We start from the raw sequence: 20,955 nt of genomic DNA on the forward strand, positions 1-20,955 counted from the left end.
ATGTGTGGATGGAGGAGCCAGGTGCCACCAAGAAGTGAGAGACCCAGACTGCGGGGAGCCAGGAGCTAGGAAGCCTATGGTACCCCAGGACCCTGGAAGAGTAGGTAGGTCCAGGCTGTGGAATAGCTATGTTGAAGAGCTTCTTCCTTATTCCCGAGGGCTTTGGGAAGCAGAGCAAATAAAGAGGGATATGTCATGTTCGTGTCTAAACTTCAACAAGATTTCCCTGTGCACAGTTCTTGGAGTGGAGGAAATGGAAGGCAAATAATTGGGTTCAAAGCTCTGCAGTTTTCCCCAGGAGACCTGAGTACTTGGGCTGGGCTGGTGGGCATTGGGGTGAAGAAAATCAGAAGGATGGAAGAAGTGACATTTGGGAGGTGAGAATCAGCAGGGCTCATTGAAGGACTGGGTGTGAGAAGTGTTGTTTGTGAATCAAATAGAGGTGAGGCTGCTCAGCAAAATGGGACACAGAGGAGTACCTTGTTTGGGGCCAGATTGGGACGTGAGATCCCCGGTGTTATCTTGGGCATGTTGCGATCAAGGTGTTTCTGAGACATTGTTGTGAGATGTCAAGGCAAGAGTGGATACATGGGCATGGAGGTTAGAAGAGACCTGAGGATGGAGACAAAAATCCTCTGTCTGTTGGACAGAGGGTCACTGAGGCCATTGGCTTGGGTGACCTCATTTAGGGAGATACTAAAGTGAGAAGAGGATCTAGCAAGAGTTTGGGGGAGCATAAGTATGAGAGAAAGCACTTGTAAAGCCATAAATAAGGGGAAACAGGAGGAATGGTGACAGATACCGTCACACAACCTAGGAGTGGGTGAGAGCCAGGAATATCACAGCTCCCGAGCAGTCAGGCAGAGTGAGGACTTCAACAACGGCCTTGGATAGACAAGCAAATCGCTGTTGAGCTCTCTCAGCAAAGCAGTTGCTTAAATCTAGCATCTTAGTGCATTTGAGATGCTATGAAAAAATACTATAGATTTTGTGGCTTAAACAAAAACCATGTATTTCTCACTGTCTAGAGGGTGGAAGCCCCTAATCAAGGCTCTGGGGAGAACTCTCTTTCAAGCTCACAGAGGTCTGTCTTTCCCTTGTGTCCTCAGGTGGGAGAGAGAGAAGGGAGAAAAAGAATCTCTACTGACTCTTCTTATAAAGGGCACTAATCACATTACGAAGGCCCTACCCTCCTGACCTGAAAGCCCCACTTCCTAACACTAACACCTTTAGGATGAGGATTTCAACCCAGGAATTTGGGAGGACACCAGCATTCAATCCTCATCATCTAGATTAGATAAGGACATGGAAGTTGAGAGTCAGGATCTGAAGTCTAACTCACGTACCTTCTATGTGTGAATTGTCATATTTATTCTGAGTTCAGAGTGTGTTTACAGAGGGTTAAACCACGCCTTATTATAACAACATAGCTCAAGAGGAAAGGCAGTCAAAACATATTCTGAACATGTAATCAGGTAGCTTTCAGTTTCTAGATTGGAAAAAAAGTACAGAATTTTGTATTCCTATGTTGAGGAAAATGAGAAACAAACAAAAAAAAGAATTTGAAAAAAGTTCGTGAGTTGTGAAAAACCATAATCAATTTTAGAAAACAAATAAGGTTTCACGGGTATTTAAATTGGAAAGCTGTAGAGAAAACAGTTCAATGTTAATGCCATTTTGTTTTCAAAATCAATTAAGTAAGTTAATAACTAGGATTCTCCTGTTTTGTAGGCAATTCATGAATTTCAATTAATTTTCCAAACGATATACAATAATTCATGTGAAAAACAAAGTAGTGATTAATCCAGAAGAATGATAGCTTATCAGAAGAGTTTAACAGCAATTAAGAAAATATTCATGTCCATGAATAGGTGAGAAGATACAGATTTTCCAGGTACCTTAATTAAAGATTTAATTGTCGCAACAGTTAATGCTGTACAAGTATTTTGTATTCCAAGGATAAATAAGGCAGCTTGGTAACATAATTTAGTATTGTTTACAAATTATTGTAAGTTTTCACACAACTAGAAATTTATATTACATTTGTAAGAAAAACACAGACCCTGTATGGGAAAGTTAGGAAGTGTTATAATACAAGCTAGGAACTGGCATTTTTTAGTACTTTAAATGTGCTGGAATAGGAATTCAGTGTCCTATCTTGCAAAGCAAGAAAAATTCTAGCACAAAATCATACAAGTATGAGATAGTGTCACTCTATGTTGCCAAATTAAATCTCTGTCGTTGTGAGGGGAAGGAGATGGGCAGAAGTCCTTGCATGGGCTCCTAATGCTCCTGAAAAATTGGGAGCTGTGAGTTTTAGACCAAGAAAACAAGAGAGTGGTGTCTTTGGCTAGAGTCTTAACCTCACACAGTGGCTCAACAAGCCTCTCCATCCGGTGAGTGTTCTTTGGGTAGACTTGCAACACTTCGTTCTAAACTTTTCTTTAAAATGTTCCCAGACTTGGAAATGAAATCATTTGCCAAACAAGGGATTCATGTGATACTACATAATTACAAATTACAGATAGTTGGATCAGAGGCTTTAAAATACACAGATCTGGTATTTAAATAAGATGGAGTTAAACAGCAGTTTTCTTTCTTAAGGAACTTTTCGGTAGCATTTTGCTAAAATGCATAAGATGTTAAGGGATGGGCTTTGGGTACTCTGAGCTGTGCAGCCCATGCCTCCCTGTGCCCACAACAGCCTTCATTGGGCACACAAGACCCAAGTGAGGTTTCTAGGGGTACACAAGAGAAGAACCAGCTGAGACCAGAGGCAGAAATCAAAACAGAACTGGGGAATTCTTTCCTTCCTAAGAACTTAAGGATCAATAGTTTCCTTCATCTCACCCCAGATATTCATCCATCCATCCATCCATCCATCAATTAATTTAATTCATTCAAGCATACCAAAGATCTTAATAGAATTGTAAAGATTTAATTCATCTACATTTCACTTGAACCCTCTGAAGTAGATAAATGTAGACAGAAATGTAAGTACGTCTACATCTACAGAGACAGTTATGAGTCTGAGTGGCCATTCAGAGATTAGAAAGCACTTTCACATCCATGCAGTTGTCCCACTTCTGAATGTATGCATAAAGGAGTGCAAAATCAATACACAGGACAGATGCATTGACATCTTTACTTCATGCAACCTTCATACTAACTTTCTGGGGTAGAAATTATGATCTCACCCATTTTACACCTGAAGAAAACATAGGCTCAGAGGAGGAAAGGCACTTAGGATATGGGTACATATTTCCTACACATTATTGTAGAACTTAAACGCAGGTCGTCTGATCCCAGATTCTAAGTTATTTCCACTATATTACACTCTTCCCTAATTAGGAGGATGCTATGTTCTGAATGTTTGTGTCCCTTCAAAATTCATATGCTAAACCTAAGCACCAACATGGGGACATGAGGTGGTGCAGCCTTGGGAGGTGACTAACTCCTTTGTTTGAGAGCCGTGCCCCAGACAGCTGCCTTGACCCTTCCACTATGTGAGGATCCAACATGAAAGCGTTGTGTATGAGCAAGAAAGTGGGTCTTCACCAGAAACAAAATACGCCTTGGTCTTGGATTTCTCAGCCTCCAGAACTGTTGTTTTCGAGCTTCCTAGTTTATGATATCTATTATGACAGCCCCAACAGATTAATACAGAGAATAATGTGACTTACGTCTGCTAGTATTGCTAGTGCTTTTTTTTTTTTTTTTTTTTTTTTTAAGGGACAAAACTTTAACAGGAAAAGGAATACAGATTATAAACCACTACCATTCATGTTTTTATGCTAGCACTTTCATACTCCAAATTAAAGTAATATATTCACTCACTTGCTAAGTAAAGCTTATATGACTAGAGTACTGAATAATTCTTTCAGTCTTTAAGTCCTCTAAAAAATAAAATGATGGTGAAAACCCAAAATTGCTTAGTAAGACAAGTATGACCTTGTCTATTTAGTATTTATCATAGGTGTTAAAATGATCATGGTTAATATTAATATAAGAAATTAGAGAATGTCATTGAAGGTCCACTATTTGTCTATTAAATGAAAGTGTTAGAAAGCTGTTTACCATTATTTTGGAATATAAATTGCCTTGGCTCACGTGCCTTTTTATAATTTTAAATACATAATGAGAACTCTTTTGCATCTAGTGAATCGATGCTGCCTACACAAAACTCTTTTTTAGGGAAGAGTGCCCATCAATCAAACTAAAACGAAATAACAGAAAACAAGATGAAATAAGTCATGTGTAGCTACTGGCTGTAACTTCAAATGTATAATGGTGGTGATGGTGATGATGATGGTGGTGATAGTGATGGTGACGGTCGTGATGAAGGTGATGGTTATGATGATGATGATGTTTGACAGTTATGATGACAATGGTGATCACAGTCATTATGATGATGGTGATGATGACATGGTTATGGTAATGTTAATGGTGATGCTAATGATGATGGTGAGAGTGATGGTATTATGATGGTGATAATTATATGACGGTGATAACAACAAAAACTTAGACAACTAGGAACAACCCTAATTTTTTTTATGTTTTTGGCATACAAAACAATTACATTTTACAATAGCAACTTACCAAAGCACAAAAAGATAATAGCTAGGACTTTGTTGTTGTCATTGTTAACTGCATTTGTTTTATCTTTTTGATATCTAGATACCTTTGATGAAAACTCCCGAACTTCTCCATTTCAAAGACAATGACCTTCCAAAATAACTGCTGAGTACAGTGAGTTTGGGGTTTTTGCAACAAGGAGGTCGACAATGGGACATGGAGATGTCAGAGCCCTGAGTAATGGATACTTTCCCAGGCAGCTACTTTTTGAGATGGAAACTGTCGCTAATGAATGGATGTGTCAAAACTGTCAGGTTCTAAGAGCAACAGATGACACCTGTCATTTTAACTCACAGGAAAGATGGTCAAAAATATTCTTCAATTATAGGCAAATGGAATGCAACACCTTCAGGTTATAAAGACTCCACTAAAATCATGATCATTTTCAATATGATTTATCAATACTTGGTGAGAAATTAATTTCATAAAATCAGTGTGATGGAATACTTTATAACTTTGAAAGCTGGGGTGTATGGCAAACATATTCTTCTAGGTTATTACTTATATTTTAGGAGCATTTAGATGTGCTTGTAAACCCCTACCCCAAATGTAAACTTCCACCTCCAAAATGCTTTTAGAGACCTATAATTATATCCAAAGCATGTACAATAAACTCACTTTAATTAATGAACATAAATTTAGGTATTTGAATTCAAATATAGAAGAATTTCACAGGAGAACCTGAAATAATGTGAAAAAATAAATTTGGTGAAGAACATCTTTCAAAAGCTCTTTGAGCATGGATTTTAAGAAATCCCTCTGTGTTTCTCACAGCATCCTAGCATAGTGCTGATATGTAGTTTGTAATATATTTTTTAATTGAATAACTTGAAAAGTCATCTCTACAACAAGAGTATGAACAATTTTAAAACTGCCTCATCAGGCCGGGCATGGTGGCTCACGCCTGTAATCCCAGCACTTTGGGAGGCCTATGCGGGTGGATCACCTGATGTCAGGAGTTCAAGACTAGCCTGGCCAACATGGCAAAAACCCATCTCTACAAAAATACAAAAATTAGCTGGGCATGATGGCAGATATCTGTAATCCCAGCATCTCAGGAGGCTGAGGCAAGAGAATCACTTGAAACTGGGAGGTGGACGTTGCAGTGAGCCAAGATTGCACCACTGCACCCCAACCTGGGTGACAGAATGAGACTCTGTCTCAAAATACTACTACTACTACTACTACTACTAATAATAATAATAACCATATCAAAACATTTGTATAGGTTGGCGTGAAAGCAATTGCAGTTCTTGCCATTGAAAGTAATGGCAAAAACCTCAGTAGCTTTTCCACCAACCTAATAATTTATTATCCTTTAGACACATCACGTCCTTGTTCTTTTCTAATTTCTAATTCTTTTGTTTACTTCTAATGTTTTGACAGTCAATTAACTTGGGCAACCTCAAAGTTTAACCGAATCTCTATGTTTTCCTCCTTCAAGAATGACTTCCTCAACCTGGGCCACTCAGAGAGACCCTGTCTCTATGAAAAGTTGAACAATTAGCCAGGTGTGGTGGTGCACACCTGTAGTCCCAACTACAGGGGAGGCTGAGATGGGAGAATTGCTCAAGCCCAGGAAGGCGAGGCTGTACGGAGTTATGATAGTACCATTACACGCCAACCTGGGTGACAGAGTGAGACCTTGTCTCAAAAAGAAGAAAAAAAGACTTCCTGGGACATAATAAGATCAATGAACACCCACATGTACATTATGATCGTTAATGTAGCCACTTCCCGCTTCATTTCTTAACCATGACACATATATTTGGTTATAAAAACAAAGGCACAACTGAACAAGATTAGGATGGATAGCTTAATTTTTTCCTTAAATGTCAAAGCGTTTTTGCAACTCACTGATTACTGTCAATTATCTCACAATTGATCTATTTTTCAGACTAGTAACTTTGGAATTGACTCCTCCTCTGTTAGCTCCCACGTACCTTCCCCTTCCTTTGACCCTCAGAGAAATCATGACAGACAGTAATTTAATCATCTGCCATGTTAGAGAAAACAAAACAGAGACTGCAATCATGAAATCTTTTCTAAAATTGACACAGCCAAGTTGGTGAAAGAGTTCCAACCAGAATGCCCATTTTCGAACACTGAGAACTGCCTTTTCACCCTGTCTCTCACAATTTAAGGCATATTTTGATGATGAGAGGAAAACAACTTCTCTCTGTATTTGACTTGAAGCACAGGATGAAATTTTAAGTCTCCCTAAATACTTGCCTTGAGAGCATCTACCTGTCTGAGATTTACCGTCAGGGTCTTTTTCCTGTGGTGTTTTCAGATGCATAACTACCGCCGTGAAGGATCACCACCTAGAACCATCCGTTCTACCGCAGGTGTGAATTTCCTCACTCTGCTTAAACTCTGAGGATGGGAGAGTGCTAAGAATGGAGTAAAACACCCAAAAGGGTCTCGAGGAGGATACCCACAAGAGTGGAAGGAACCGCTCATATATATAAATCACCACTTTGAAGAGGGGCTGATGGATTTTGGCATTTTTCTGTTTAGCAATGTTTCTCTCAACCGGTCTAAGTCCTGTTCCAGACCTTAACGGTCATCAATCTCAAGTGACTGCAACAGTCTCTCAGGCCATTTTCCTATTTTTAGAAATTCCATTCCTATCTATTTATCCAGCTAGAATGTCCATGACTGTCATTTAAATCCTTCTTTTTTTTTTTTGTTCAGAAACCAACCCATATTTTTCCTTGCCTACTTTTAAGAATGTTGCCACTGTCTCTAATAACTCCCCTTCCTAATAACTCCTGCCATGCCCCGCATCCAGCCAAGCCAGCCCTCTTCTGCCCCCCTCTCTAGGGGGATCTCTGGCTTCAATCTCTGGGCTTCTACAGGACACCCCCTCCTCCAAAGTCTGCCACCCCGTCCCCTAATGCATGCCTCTCTTGCAGTAAACCTTCTCAAATGTCACCCAGAAGCATCACCTTAATTGCTTGGAGGATCTCAGCATTTGTAAACCACTCATGATTCATTATTCAGGGCAAGTTAATCTGTTTATTTTTATTTGTGGCCTTGTGAACTTTTTATTTTTGTATAATCTCTCTGGAACTGGTAGAAACTTCAGGACAGAGACCTTGGCTTCTACCTCCTTTTAATCCCCAGGGCACTAAATGTCAGGATCTGCATACAAGAGTCACTCAATAAATATTGACTGAGTGTTGATGATGGACCATTTGTCAAATCGCAGAGTGCCCTTTGGAAATACTATGAATCTCTTGATACTCTCCCCCAGAGCTGGGTAAATGCTGCCATGTGTAATGAATGGTACTTCGGCTTTCCTCTTGCTAAGCCCCTGCTTATCCCATGCATAGATAGACGAAGGACTTGCTACTCAAATGATGGACTGTGTTCCATCGTCATTGGCTTCCCCGATGGCTCGTGAAAAATGCAGGGTCCCAGGCCCACACCCTGCCTGATGAACCAGTGTTTGTGTTTTCCCATTGTCCAAGCAAATGACTTTATGTTCCTCAAAGCTTGAGAAGCACTGGTTTAAGTGGGGGGGGTTTCCTTCTTGGGAAATTCCTGTCCCGCACAGCTGAGATGTTGATGGCCTGCAGCTACTTCCCTTAGTATTCCGAGATGTAGCGACTTAAAACTGAAAACTCTGTGCATAGTGATTTTTAAACTGAGTAAACATATGTTTGCTAAATAAAACACTTATACACCATGAAGTTTCATCCATGTAGTTTTCTATCGATAACAATCTGTACCTTTGTTAAATACCGTGAGTGTTGAATCAGAACTTACAAACCAATTAAATCAACAAACAGTTTTTCATATCTACTCTCTGAATTACATTGTATTGTGTGTTATGATACTAAAAGAAGTATTTAATACAATTTTCCTGCCATCAAAGTACTAGTAACCCATTGGTTTATTTATACATTTTTTCTTGATATGTTAAAAAATCAATGAATCCAGGAGCTGTTTTTTTGAAAAGATCAACAAAATTTATAGACCACTAGTAAGACTAATAAAGAAGAAAAGAGAGAAGAATCAAATAGATGCAATAAAAAATGATAAAGGGGTGTCACCACCAACCCCACAGAAATGCAAACTACCATCAGAGAATACTATAAACACCGCTACACAAATAAACTAGAAAACCTAGAAGAAATGGATAAATTCCTGGACACATTCACTCTCCCAAGACTAAAACAGGAAGAAGTTGAATCCCTGAATAGACCAATAACAGGCTCTCAAACTGAGGCAATAATTAATAGCCTACCAACCAAAAAAAGTCCAGGACGAGACGGATTCACAGCCGAATTCTACCAGAGGTACAAGGAGGAGCTGGTACCATTCATTCTGAAACTATTCCAATCAATAGAAAAAGAGGGAATCCTCCCTAACTCATTTTATGAGGACAATATCATCCTGATACCAAAGCCTGGCAGAGACACAACAACAAAAAAAGAGAATTTTAGAACAATACCCCTAATGAATATCGATGCAAAAATCCTCAATAAAATACTGTCAAACTGAATACAGCAGCACATCAAAAAGCTTATCCACCATGATCAAGTGGGCATCATCTCTGGGATGCAAGGCTGATTCAACATACACAAATCAATAAAGGTAATCCAGCATATAAACAAAACCAAAGACAAGAACCACATGATTATCTCAATAGACACAGAAAATGCCTTTGACAAAATTCAACAGCCCTTCATGCTAACAACTCTCAATAAATTCGGTATTGATGGAATGTATCTCAAAATAATAAGAGCTATTTATGACAAACCCACAGGCAATATCATACTGAATGGGCAAAAACTGGAAGCATTCCCTTTGAAAACTGGCACAAGACAGGGATGCCCTCTCTCACCACTCCTATTCAACGTAGTGTTGGAAATTCTGGCCATGGCAATCAGGAATGAGAAAGAAAGAAAGAAAGGGTATTCAATTAGGAAAAGAGGAAGTCAAATTGTCCCTGTTTGCAGATGACATTATTGTATATTTAGAAAACCCCATTGTCTCAGCCCAAAATCTCCTTAAGCTGATAAGTAATTTCAGCAAAGTCTCAGGATACAAAATCGATGTGCAAAAATCACAAGCATTCTTATACACCAATAACAGACAAACAGAGAGCCAAATCATGAGTGAACTCCCATTCACAATTGCTTCAAAGAGAATAACATACCTAGGAATCCAACTTACAAGGGATATGAAGGACCTCTTCAAGGAGAACTACAAACTACTGCTCAGTGAAATAAAAGAGGACACAAACAAATGGAAGAACATTCCATGCTCATGGATAGGAAGAATCAATATTGTGAAAATGGCCATATTGCCCAAGGTAATTTATAGATTTAATGCCATTCCCATTAAGCTACCAATGACTTTCTTCACAGAATTGGAAAAAAACAACTTTAAAGTTCATATGGAACCAAAACAGAGCCCGCATTGCCAAGACAATCCTAAGTCAAAAGAACAAAGATGGAGGCATCACACTACCTGACTTCAAACTATACTACAAGGCTACAGTAACCAAAATAGCATGGTACTGGTACCAAAAGAGAGATATAGACCAATGGAAAAGAACAGAGCCCTCAGAAATAATACCACACATCTACAACTATCTGATCTTTGACAACAAAAATAATAAATGGGGAAAGGATTCCCTATTTAATAAATGGTTCTGGGGAAAACTGGCTAGCCATAAGTAGAAAACTGAAACTAGTTCCCTTCCTTACTCCTTATACAAAAATTAATTCAAGATAGAGCAGAGACTTAAATGTTAGACCTAATACCATAAAACCCTAGAAGAAAACCTAGGCAATACCATTCAGGACATAGGCATGGGCAAGGACTTCATGTCGAAAACAACAAAAGCAATGGCAACAAAAGCCAAAATTGACAAATGGGATCTAATTAAAGAGCTTCTGCACAGCAAAAGAAACTACCATCAGAGTGAACAGGCAACCTACAGAATGAAAGAAAAATTTTGCAATCTACTCATCTGACAAAGGGCTAATATCCAGAATCTACAAAGAACTCAAACAAATTTACAAGAAAAAATCAAACAACCCCATCAAAAAGTGGGCAAAGGATATGAACAGACCCTTCTCAAAAGAAGACATTTATGCAGTCAACAGACACATGAAAAAATGCTCATCATCACTAGCCATCAGGGAAATGCAAATCAAAACCACAATGAGATACCATCTCACACCAGTTAGAATGGTAATCACTAAAAAGTCAGGAAACAAAAGGTGCTGGAGAGGATGTGGAGAAATAGGAACACTTTTACATTGTTGGTGGGACTGTAAACTAGTTCAACCATTGTGGAAAACAGTGTGGCGATTCCTCAAGGATCTAGAACTAGAAATACCATTTGACCCAGCCATCCCATTACTGGGTATATACCCAAAGGATTATAAATCATGCTACTATAAAGACACATGCACACGTATGTTTATTGCGGCACTATTCACAATAGCAAAGACTTGGAATCAACCCAAATGTCCACCAATGACAGACTGGATTAAGAAAATATGGCACATATACACCATGGAATACTATGCAGCCATAAAAAGGAGGAGTTTGTGTCCTTTGTAGGGACATGGATGCAGCTAGAAACCATCATTCTCAGCAAACTATCGCAAGAACAGAAAACCAAACACCACATGTTCTCAGTCATAGGTGGGAACTGAACAATGAGATCACTTGGACACTGGAAGGGGAACATCACACACCGGGGCCTATTGTGGGGTGGGAGGAGGGGGGAGGGACAGCATTAGGAGATATACCCAATGTAAATGACTAGTTAATGGGTGCAGCACACCAACATGGCCCATGTATACATACGTAACAAACCTGCATGTTGTGCACATGTACCCTAAAACATAAAGTATAACATAAAAATAAATTAAAATGTAAAAAAAACTATTTTTTAATTTGCTAAAGACATGACTAGAAGTTATGTGATTATTTGGTATTTATCCCACTGGAAAAAATCTCACCGCTTGACAGTAAACCTAGCAAAACCCCTCTGATATCTCATAGCTGCAACTTCCAGGTCAAGGCTGTACTCTGAAACAAAAGTAATACATCTTTAAAGTGACAACCAACTTGTTAATAAACTTGAATTCTGAAGGTAAAATTATCAAGGAAGCCCATATCCTGGATCAGTTTACTAATGAGCTATCTCTCTCACCGTCTGTAATGGTTTCCTACTCATTCTCATCTTTTCTAACCTTCTGATATAGATATCTGATGCCTATATATAGATATCTATCTATATATCTATATATTCGAAGGTTAGAAAATATAAGATTGGGTAGGAAACTATTTTATATATCAGAAGATTATATATATATAACCTTCTTACAGGTGGTTGCAATTATACAAAATATTCTGATCATCATATTCTTGAAATTCCATTCACTGCATTTTCATGGAATCAACATAACAGAGAAGCTTAAAGCTAGGCAATTGTCAACATTTTATTCTATTGTTTCTACAAAAATGGAAATTCCTCATGGTTCTGCCTAATAACTCATAGCCTAATGAAGATTTTGGTTAATATGTAAAGAAGATGAAGTACAATTAAATAATTCCCCACAGCTAAAAATGTTAATGTAACATTAATTTAATAATGTTGCTAATTATATAATTTTAAAAAATACATCAGCACATATGTTGTAGGGCAATGTATCCCTTATTAAGATGGACTTCTCCTTTAATGGGTAAACATTAAAACATAAGTAAATAGTGAAGTATACTAATAAAATAGTCAACATAATAATTCAATTTCAAAGTCTATTCAACCTGAAATTTCAAAGAACTTCAATCTGAAATATCAAAGAACTTCAACCCTCTGTATTTTCAAACTCAAGTGGCTATAGTTTTTAAAATTGAGGTAAAATATACTTCCAGGAAATGCACATGTCTTTGTTATGTAATTCAATGATTGGTGACAAACTGTTCACTGTCACAGGTAGAGCTCACACCCCGGATGAAGGCATAAAACATTTTAATCAGTATGGAAATTTCATTTTTCCTCTTACATTCAGTTTCCATCCCTTCCCTCCACAGGCCGCTTTTCTGGCTTTTATTACCATAAATTCATTTCATCTGATCTTTAACTTTACATAAAAGGAATTATACATTAGGCAAGCTCTCTTATATTTGGCTTGTCTGACAATATAATATTTTAAAGATTCATAAATGTTTTATGTTTCAGCAAGTCATACTTTTTGTTAAGTAGCGTTCTTTTATACAAATATGTTATAATTTATCTCTTTTCCCATTAATGGACGTTTGGATTGTTTCATCTTTTGGCTAATACAAACAAAGTTGCTATACATATTCTTATACAAAACATTTTGTGGACATATATTTTCATTAAACATGATAGAAAATTCCTGGGTTATTAGGTAGGTATATGTGTGACTTCATATAAAAGCACTAAAGATTGTTCTAAGGTGGTTGTACCATTTTATATTCCCATAGTGAGTGAGCATTCAAATTGTTACACATCTCTGCCAACATTTGATATTGTCAAGTTTTATAATTTTAGCTGTTCTCATAATTACGTACTGGCATCTCATTTTGTTTCAATCTGCATTTCCTTGAAGATTATTGATGGTGATAAACTTTTCAGGTGCTTTTTTGGCCATTTTTTGTTGCTTCTTCTCTTAATAATTCATTCAAGTATTTTGTTGATTGAACTGTTAGTGGGTTTTTTATTGTTTATTTAGAGGAATTCCTTATATAAATATGCTTAGTGCATCATATGTAGTCTTTCATTAGATATAACAATTTTTAAGATTTTCCCCTAGAAAGTTCATTTCTGTATGAAATGAGCTGTAGCTTTCCTTTTTCTTTTCCTAATGGTATGTTTTAGTGATATCTTACTTATCAATGTTATTTCCGCTTATGATTAGTGCTTCATCTATCTTAAGACAACTCCATATATCTGATGGCAGTAAGTCACTCTCTTATATTAGCCTCTAGTATTTTACTTAGGTTTCATATATATCCAAGTGTGAGTGTGAGGTATGAGTACAGTTTCATTGATATACTCATTTTGATTTCAGGAACCACTTGATTCATCTCTTGTGGATGTACTGCAGAAGGTCAAAAAGTTAGAAAGAAGAGGAAAAACAGCAAAGATCATATAAATACACTTTTCTAGAGTTTTGATAGGTGACTGCAATGAAAAGGCAATTATAAATAAAATATTAACTGTTTCCATGAAGCCAGTACTCATATACTATATAAAAAATACATACATTTATTCAAGAAGATGCATTTACACACACATATAATGTGTATATTTATACACATGTAGAAACATAACTGTATATATACATATACCAAAATGACACTATAATCAGTATTTAGAAATTATTTTTTACTATATTTGTATTTAATTATGGGACATTTGTTTACCAACTTGTATTGCTTCAAATTGAGTAAAATGTTATCTATTCCTACTCTTTCCTATTTTCCTTTGTTCATATCGACATAGTCAAGTTTATAGGTGCAAAAGAAGAAATGCAGAGTCAAGCTAAACATATATATATATATATATATATATACACAAAATTCTTTAGTGGATCCATTTATATATATGGGTGAATAATAAATATGCCATATAAATGTAATATAATACTTTTCTAGATCTGAAAAATTAATCTATGTTTAGTATGCTTAAATAATTAGAACATGAAAAACTTCCAAATGTCATTTTTATTACCCTCAATTTGCTACACAATTTAATACTTTTATTTAATACTTCAATAAAGTTTTATAATGTATTTATTTGACTATCATAAGAAAAAGAAAGAGGGATAGCACATAACTTACCTTTCACAACTCATTCTACAGTTTTAGGATTTGAAAAAGTAAAACATACACATAATATTTGGTAAAATGGAGAATCTAAAATATGTGACTAATAAAACCTTATCATTTGAAATTGAATACATCAACTTTTCATTGGTACAGTAAAGAAAAAGCCCCATTGGCTTGTACTTGTAGCATTGCAGAAAACCAGTTACATATTTGGAGAACACTTTGCTTCCTTATCTGACAGTTAAGTTATCCCCCAGCTGAATGTTTGACATTCTGTGCATTGTTTTAAAATAAGCTGTACACAACTTTACTCATTGCTAAATCGAATTTTCAGATCTATGAAATTCCATAATGAATATTACAAATCTCTAATCTAAATGGACATGAGGCTAGGTTTTGGAAGATCACAGTCCTGAATTTAAGCTACATAGCTGACTTGCTATGTAAATTGAAAAATTAATGCAACTTTCCTATTTCTCAAATATCCTTATCAATGAAGAAAGAAGAATGTCTGGGGTGTAATCATTTCACTCTGAAGTCCACTACTTGTGTAACCTTGTAAAATCACTTGACTTTTGAACCTCAATTCTTTTGTCACTAAAATATGGAGAAAAAACATTTTCAGCTGATGTTACAGGCTTTGTGCAAAGATCCACTGAAGTATATGGTGCTATTTATGTTGTGTATGAGTTGTTTCCATGTGGAAAAAGAACAAAAATCAGTGGCTGGACATGAAAATTCAGCAGAGAGCAGAACTTTCAACAAACTTATTGATGATGATATAGCCAATCTTTATTGGAATAACATTTATATTGGGAATACAGGAACTTTAATGTCATCAGAAATTATACTGGCCAAATCACATACCTTAATTTTGTAATATGTCAAAATATTATTGTTCCAGAAGTGTTTTGAGAAACAAATGAGCTTACACAATGAACTTAATGCAATTATTTACACCTATGAATCGCTTGAGAAATAGTATAATTTCTACAAAAAGTGCTGGGATAACTGGATATCCACATGCAAAAATGTATTTGGATCCCCACCTCACACCATACACAAAAATTATCTCAAAGGAGATCATACAGTTATGCAATGGTTTGGATATGGTTGTCTCCACCAAATCCAATGTTGAAACTTGATCTCCAATGTGTCAGTGTGGGGCCTAGAAGAGGTGTTTGTTTTATGCAAGCAGATCCCTCATGAAAGGCTTGGTGATATTCTCATGGGAGTGAGTGAGTTCTCGTTCTGACAAGGTAAGAACAGTTCTCACAGGAAAGGATTAGTTTTGTTGAGGTAGTTTGTTTTTAAGCAAATTCCTCCTCATGTTTGGCTGCGTTTCATACTTGTCCACTTCCCCTTTGACCTTCTTCACCATGTTTTGACACAGCACAAAAGCCCTCACCAGAGACTGGTGCCATGCTTCTTGCATAGCTCCCCACAACCATGAGCGAAATAAACCTCTTTTCTTTATCATTTATCCAGCCCCAGATATTCCTTTTATCACAACACAAAACAGACTAAGACAATTGAAATTTAATAGCTAAAATCATAAAAATATTTGAAAAAAGCAAAAGAGTAAAGCTTTGTAACCTTGGTTGAGGTCATGCTTTCCTTGATATGATACCAAAAGCACGAAAATTAAAGAAGACTGAAAGGTTGAATTTTACCAACATTAAAAATTTTTCTGCTGCAAATGATACCACTAAGAAAAGATAGTCCACGTAATAAGAGAAAGTATTTGCAAATAATATATCCAACAAGGGTCTAATAACCAGAATACATAGAAAGCACTTACAACTCAACAACAACAACCACAAAAACCCAAACAATTAAAAATTGGGCAAAATTTTTAAATAAGCATTTCTCCAAAGAAGACATACAAATGGCCAATAAGCACATGAAAAGATGCTGAACATCATTAATCATTTGAGAAATTAATTTTAAAGCCACAAAGAGATACCATTTCATAGCCACTAGAAGGGCTATCATCGGACAGATGATAATAGGCATTGGTGAGGATGTAGAGAATTGGAACCCTCTTGTGTTGCTTGTAGGAAAGTAAAATGGTACAGATATGCTGGAAGACAGTTTTTCAGTTCCTCAAATGGTTAAAATTAGTGTTAGCCTACGAGTAAAGAATTCCATTCCTAGTTTTTCTACCCAAGAAAACTGAAAATGTATAGAAACACAAAAACTAGTGGGCAAATATTCACAGCAGCATCATTCATAATATCCAAAATGTGGAAACAATTCAAGTATTCACCAACTGATGACTCTGGACAAACTAATACAGCTTACACATACAATAGCATTTTATGGGTTATTAAAAATCAACAAAGAACTAAGACATGTTGGAATACTTAGGGACCAGAATCATTACACTAAGTCAATGAAAAGTCACAAAACACCACATATTATGAGATCTCATCTAATGCCTAATGCCTAGGGTATAGGGTGGGGAGTCAGGGTAGAATAGAAAATGACTGATAATAGGTACAGAACTGTTTTTAGCTGTGATGAAAATATTCTAAAATCCAATTGTGATGACTGCACAATGATGTAAGTATACAAAAATCCATAGAATTGCATACTTTATGTGGATAAACTTAAGGATATGTAAAGTTTATCTTAATAAAATTGTTTTAAAAAGGTAAAATAAAGACATCCTTGGATGCTGCAGCATTCAAAAATAATTACTATTATAATAAAGAAAGACATTAAAGAAGGGCTTATCACACCATGTGTAAATTCTTAAAAACATACATGATAGAGGCATAAAATGAGTTTGGAAAATCTACATGGTCAAGATTTCTGCTGTTTTTCCATTTTAAATACTATTGCCATGCATTATAGTAATTCCTATTATGTTATACGTCTGTATATGTGTGCATGTGCTCACAGAGAGATTTAATTCAAACAGACAATGTTGCATCAGTTTCAAACAAACACCATTATACTTTAGACATTTTTTTCTTATTAAAATCGTCAGCCTGATACATAAGTATCTACTTTCTTCATGTGAAATTGATGTGAGGTCACTTTCTAAGCTCAGTGGGAAATATATTTAGCAGAGTAATTTTGCCACCTACTTAGTTAAGGGGAGAAATACAGGCTTATTGCAGGATGTAATTCACCAACTGTTTATATAATTTTAAGCCCTTAGTAATAAAGCAATCATGAGTTTGTCACTTTACTTCTTTAACCATGACACTTCAAAACACGATAAAATATAGTGCTTTACGATTTTAACTTATTTTAATTAAAAGACATCCCAAAAGTGTGATGCGAATGCTTGAAAGTTTAAAGCTTAGCTCCCTTTGCTTCAACTAAAGAAAAGTTCAATTTCTTTCTCCATCAAGTGAAGGACACTTTTGAGCATCCACACTGGCCCTTTGATGATGTGGTCTTTAAAAAGAATAGTTTGATTTGACCAAGGAAAACAGGAATTTTGGAAGAACCTACAAAAGAAAGACTTGAAAATAATCAGCCAAAAATGTTGATGATCATCTTGCAGGGTGAAATATTTATTGTTTCCTTTTGTAACGATAAGAACAATGAAATCCAGAAAAAAAAAATGTGGAAGATTAGTAAAATGGTGGCAACAGCTTTTGTGTCCATCTCTATCAAAATGCAGTGTTCTCTCCATCATGCTGTCTCTTTAAAGGACTTCATTCTAAGTACTCACGTTCTAATCATGCCAAAAGCAATATAAAATCATTCATTTGTTCAGAAATGATTTTTGAGTGACGACTGTGTGCCAACCCCCATTCTGAGTGCTTGGCATACAGTCAGGAACACGGGTTCCCGCTGCATACAGTTGACAGTTTAGCAGCAGCTGGGTAGGGGAATACTGCTATACACAAATACTTCAATAGACAAGACAAGAATTGAATGCTAAGCTGATCATTGAAGCCATGCTGGAGAGGCAAGAGGTAGCTTAGGTAGAGGTTGTGGTCAAGGAGATTACTCAAAGGAAAAAAACATTAAACCTCAAGTTATTATTGCTTCAGAGGCTGAATAACAAGAAGAGTCCATGTAGAGAAAACTCAGGGGCTGGGCCCAGGACAGAGGTATGCAGGAGCCCACAGATAGGAAATGCTCAGATGGTTCATGAAGAACAAAGACCAGTTTCTCTGCAGTGGACTCGGAACATTTGAAACTGGAAGGAGAGGAGGGTTGAGAGAGGCCAGAGTGGCACCACCCAGAGATTTGTTGGTCAGAATCAGGAGTTTGGATTTTATTCAACTTGAGATTGGAAGCCAGTGATGAATTTTGATTAGGGACCTGAAATAATTCGAGTAACATTTGGAAAATATCTTTCTGCCTACTATGTGGAGAATGGACCACTGCAGACACCTTAAAAAACATGGCAATGAGGTATGAAGCTACCGAGGAGAGGAATTCGACTTGAGTGACAATAGTGGAGAAGGAGAGAAGGTTAAGAGACAAAGTCTCTCTTTTTTTCTTTTTTTGAGATGGAGTCTCACTCTGTCGCCCAGGCTGGAGTGCAATGGCGTGATCTCGGCTCACTGCAACCTCCATCTCCCGGGTTCAAGCAATTCTCCTTCCTCAGCCTCTGAGTAGCTGGGATTACAGATGTGCACCACCACACCCAGCTTTTTTTTTTTTTTTTTTTTTTTCATATTTTTAGAAGAGACAGGGTTTCACCATTTTGGTCAGGCAAGTCTCGAACTCCTGACCTCAGGTTATCCACCCACCTCAGCCTCCCAAAGTGCTGGAATTACAGGTGTGAGCCACTACACCAAGCCTAGAGACAAAATCTTAAATGTCAATTCAAAACATTTAACTTGCAGGTGCAGAATACTAAAATAAATAATTTTTTTGTGCTGAGACCAATTGAAACTCTAATGCATCTTAAAAGAAGCAGTATGAAAAATACCCCAGTGTGAATTAACCAGACACAAATAAAAATGACATTAATTAAGTTTTGTTCCAGAAAATGAAAAGTCCTATTTTTCTAAATTGACATGACTTAATATAATGGACTATGGAATAATGGATTTGATCACTTTATTAATTTTAATAGCTATAAAACAATTACACATCATGTGGCTATAAATGAGATTAGCAAAATACGGTCACTGGTCCAATTTCTCCTTTTATGCATATTTTGTAATATCTTAAAAAAACACTTTACATTAAAATGCACACAGAATTCCAAATAGAAGTGAAAGAAAAATTAAGAGCAATGTGAGCAGGAAGAAAAAGATAAACACATATATTTGTGTATGTTATTTGCTGCAACTGATCATGAAATTAACCTTTAATTTTATAGTAGCTGAGAAAGAAAATACATATGGTAACCTAATTATTCCTATCTAATAATTGAGTACAACAGATTATAAAGAAAGGGGAGGTCTTCTTTCCTCTTACATGAGTATAAAGAAGTAGCATGGATGAGTGAAAAATGACTACTTATAGTTTCAGGTTAGCAGCACAGTAATGAATGACCTCTCCACCTCTGTGGCCAGAGCAGCAATTGTTTTTTCCACACTTTCACAATTCACTTCTTCTGGTCTTGAAGAGGCCTGGTTGGTCACTTTCACACTGTAATGCAACACCACTTAGGCACAGAGAATAAGAATAATAGATACTATGGGAACCCCACTGTTATGAATGGGAAGGGGTCTAGAATTGCCTCGGGTTCCACAAGGACAGCATCCCATTCAAAGAGACCACAGTATTCCCCAGGACTACATCATGACAAGGGAAGGAAACACAGTTTTCTGCGGGACACCAGCATCACAAGGGAACCAGCCACCATTTCTCCTAAGGCATCAGCATCGCAGAGGAAGCAGCCACAGGTTCCCTCAGGACACCAGCCTCAAAGGCAAGAAGCTACAACTTTTTCCAGGATACCAGAACCACAAAGAGAGGAGCCACAACTTCCCCCTAAAACCCTGTAGTCACAAGGAAAGAAGGGGCCACTTCACAGCAGCTCTGAGTAGAGCTGAAATGATCCACTCCCTCCCTCTTTCTGACCTCCACTCTGATTCCTCACCATGTTCAGGGATGATTCTGAGTTCTGGAACACTTCCATCTGCAGTGGAAAAGACTTTTTGTGTGTTTGCAAGATCATCAGTTTTCCAGCGAAGAGTGATACCTGTAGAAAGGCAATTATCTTGGCGTGGAGTGAAATGAAGGCAAGTTGGGTATTTGATTGTACCATCATACCATTGTGTTTCATTCTTTTCTTTTTTTCTTTTTTTTTAAATTCAAGAATCTTACTTGTTTGTGATACTCTTTGGGTCCGTCCCCTACCCCCAGCCTTTGTGGGTCATCTCATTCACTATGTGCAGAATTAGCGCTCAAGCCTTTTCAACTTCCTTTATGACAAAAATGGCTTCATGCCTCAGTTTCCTGGATTTCTCTTCTGGGGCAAACCCAACGCTTCTTGTAGTGGACATGCTCTCCAGAAAGCACTGAGACGCCTGCTCTTGAAATGCTCCTTCTTCTTCCCTC

At 36.9% G+C, this 20,955-nt stretch overlaps 1 protein-coding gene across 1 annotated transcript in view; it reads right to left on the minus strand.

The window, feature by feature from the left end:
- Positions 1-20,955, minus strand: part of CSMD1 (CUB and Sushi multiple domains 1) — a 2,034,615-nt gene that overhangs the window by 823,870 nt on the left and 1,189,790 nt on the right. The gene's annotated exons all lie outside the window — the stretch shown is intronic.

Source organism: Macaca mulatta, chromosome 8 (assembly GCF_049350105.2).
Source record: "Macaca mulatta isolate MMU2019108-1 chromosome 8, T2T-MMU8v2.0, whole genome shotgun sequence".
Classification (NCBI taxonomy): Eukaryota; Metazoa; Chordata; class Mammalia; order Primates; family Cercopithecidae; genus Macaca; species Macaca mulatta.